The sequence below is a fragment of the Euprymna scolopes genome, chromosome 42 (assembly GCF_053919585.1).
Source record: "Euprymna scolopes isolate OS-2025 chromosome 42, ASM5391958v1, whole genome shotgun sequence".
Lineage (NCBI taxonomy): Eukaryota > Metazoa > Mollusca > Cephalopoda > Sepiida > Sepiolidae > Euprymna > Euprymna scolopes.
The window spans coordinates 24,019,805-24,023,380 of NC_136523.1; the positions used below are offsets into that span (position 1 = coordinate 24,019,805).

The window sequence follows — 3,576 nt, forward strand, 5'->3', positions numbered from 1 at the left end:
ATATATATATATATATATATATATATATATATATATATATACTTTAGAATAATGTAATGAAATATATCTACTGGTATGAAAATTCAGTGATTATCGATCTTAGAAAATATTTTGGGTGTAATATTTTATGAAGACAATCCCAGCTAAATGAAAATTGCTCAATATACCAGATAGAGCAATATACCAGATTGCTCAATATAAACATATTTGCTAATACTTTTCCTCTGAGGAGATGGTATTTATTTGCTCCCCCACTGAGCAAATTAGGCACAAGGCCGTTTTTAATGTGAGGTAAAAACCAGCTCCCCTAAAAGTAGGCAAAAAGGGGGCACTCTGGTTACCAAAAATAATAATTGTCCCAGTATAGAGGGTTTCCCCTCCATTGACTGGTACAAATTATCTTAAGTGCAGCATCTGAAGAACAGATACTACACTTTGATCTTGACCAAAAGGCCAAGAGAAGCAGCACTTTTCCTCTGAGGAGATGAATAGACATCGGAAACTCATGCGTTAAGGAAATGTATTCTTTGTTTTGCATATAATAAAAATTCTAGATTTTAAATTTAACCCTTTTAAATGATAAAATTGAAATTACTAAATTATGACATATATATATATATATATATATATATATATATATATATATATATATATATATATATATATATGTATGTACACACACATACACACACACACACATATATATATATAAAGATAGATAGACAGATAAGTAGATAGAATGATGTAGACAGTGCGACGGGCCATGAGCAGCGATTGAATGAGACAGAAAGAGAAATCGGGAGGGAAGAAGAGCGAGAGATAACACGTTAGGAAAATAACGGAAGAAAAGAGAGAGAGAGAGAAAGCAAATGGATTACAGGTACAGAAAGAAAGATGTAGAGAAAAAGAGAGATGGATAGAGAAAGGGATGTGCAGGAGAGAGAAAAGGATAGGGGAGAGAAGGAGGAGGGCAATATATGCCACGAGCGCAAAGGGTTGAGGTCAGAGGAGCGACTGTAGATAATATTATTGCACAGTGAGCAATCGCGCGCGCAAATAAATGATGGAGAACGAAACCGGGGTGTAGGTGGGTGCGCGTAATGGAGAGAGACGTAGAGATAGATAAGTAGAGAGAGAGAGAGAGATAGAGAGAGAGAGAGAGAGAGAGAAAGAGAGAGAGAGAGAGAAATAAAGGGAAAGAGAGTGAGAGAAAAAATGAGTGCGAAAGGAAGAAAGCAAAGGAAGGCAAGAAAAGGTAAAATATTAATATACTAGCAGGCTGCCCGGTATTGCCCGGTCGTAAAATACGCTTAAATATGATATTTTAATTAATGTAGATTTCCTATTTATTATTCTACGAGCAGTTCAGTGTGTGTGTATATATATATACTAGCAGTTCAGCCCAGCTTTGCTCGGGTCCTATGTACTTTTCATAACTTGCCCTACGTGTGAATACACTTTATGCAAGATTTCAAATGTTTAGACCAAAATTTGCCTGAGTAATTTCAGAGACCGAAAAGGTCAATTTTTATAAACTTTGACCACAATTTTGACACCTCAACCTTTATTATTTTGGTCACAAATCAAAATACAAAGTTTTACCCATGTCCAAGTTATCTACATCTAAAATTTCAAGTCTTCAGACCAAAAATTGGCGGAGAAATTTGGTAGAATCTGCAAAGCTCAACTCTTTCAACTTTGAGCTTTTGTTAGCCAGATTTGCGCCCCCAAACTGATTAAAATGCTTGCCGCATGTCTGAATACCCGTTTTGTATAAATGTCAAATGTTTAGACCCAAACTTGGCTGAGTAATTTGCTAGACACCGCAAAGGTAAAATCTTTTGAGCTTTGACCCCAATTTTGACCACTTAACATTTAGTATTTGAGCTAAAATTAAATTATAAAGTTTGATCCATGTCCAAGTAACCTACTTCTAAAATTTCAAGTGTTTAGACCCAAAATTGGCGGAGGAAGTCAAATCGTTAAATTTGACCCCTTGATAGCCAAATTTCTTTTTGAAAACCAATTAAAAAGATTTTCCCTAATCTCAATACTCTTGATGTCTAGACCGAAAATTGACAGAATTATTTGGTAGGGAAATGCACGCACACACACAGATACATTTTCACTTGTATAGATATATAGATTACTAGCATTTTAGCCCGGCGTTGCCCGGGTATTTGGAGGTATATGTTGAGCAAAAAAAAAAAAAAGCGGTCAATTTTTTTAAAAATTTGACCCCTATTATGACCCCTTAACATTTATTATTTTGGGCTCAAATAAAGTTATTAAGTTAGATCTATGTCTGTCTAAAATTTCAAGTGTTTGGACCTAAAATTGGCGGAGGAGTTTGGTAGAGTTCTCAAAGGTCAAATCGTTGAACTTCCCAAATCTCAGTACCCTATGTATCAAATTTTGCGTCTGTAGGCTGAAAATTGACAGTTATTGCGTAGGAAACTGTACACCGACACACACACAGACACGTTCACTTTTATATATATAATCGATATCGTATCAATATATAGTAAGGATTACGAATACCCTATATATTAAGTTTCATGTCAGTAAATCAAAAACTAACGGAGGAGTTTAATACGAAAATTTTACACAAAAATATATACGCATACATAAATATATATAGAAAGAGGTTTGTGTTCATTATAACATTTCTACGCAAATATTATGCAAGTATAAATCATGTAGAATATCTGCATAAACATAATTACACGTATTAGTAAACTAAAGTTGATCATTCCATGAGAAAACCAAAATAAAAAACTAATAGGAAGAATGTTTAAAAGAATATACAAATTAGCAAGATATTTTTTAAAGATGAATGCAATTCCAGGATCCATATATAAAAAAAAGTTGTATTTTCTTTTTAAATAAATTAAAAGAATGGGTTTTAATATGAATAACAATACTAAAAAAAAAAATTATATATATATATATATATACAAACATATATATATATATATATACAAACATATATATATGTATATATACGAGCAAACAGTTAATAAAACATGTTAAAAACACTTTGAAAAAGAGTTAAAAACATTTAATCTGAAAAGGAAACACTTGATAAGTTTCGAAGAAATACTTTCCTTCTCATCAGAGGGTAGGAATTAGCAAAATGCGGGATGGGATTTTGCATGCAAAAGTATTTGATGAAACAACAAGTAAGTCAAAGATCTTACTTAATAACCAAAAAAGTGAAGCAGAGGGAATATGGTGAAGAAAAAGGTGATTACACATGAATGGATAGTCTGGTGGAAGATAAATAATCCAGTGACGGTAAAATCCAAATATATAACTTCAAGAAATTTAATTGAATTTCCATTTGCACAAGTAAAATCCAAGGAAATCCCGTAATTGGGAGATGGTCCAAAATAATCCAAAGGCAGAAATCCATGGAAAAATTCACAAAAATGTGTACAAGGGAAAAAGAGGGAAAAATTCCAATAATATTAATAAAAGAAAAATAAGATATGCTTTTCACTCTACTGCCGAGACATAAATATTTTATATATATATATATATATATATATATATATATATATATATATATATATA

General features: G+C 32.1%; 1 non-coding gene across 1 annotated transcript; it reads right to left on the bottom strand.

Annotated features, from left to right (window-relative positions):
- Positions 1-272: 272 nt before the first annotated feature.
- On the bottom strand, positions 273-466 carry LOC145267351 (U2 spliceosomal RNA). The gene has a single exon (XR_013864842.1). It is a non-coding gene; the product is annotated as a U2 spliceosomal RNA (small nuclear RNA).
- Between the last annotated feature and the right edge of the window lie 3,110 nt (positions 467-3,576).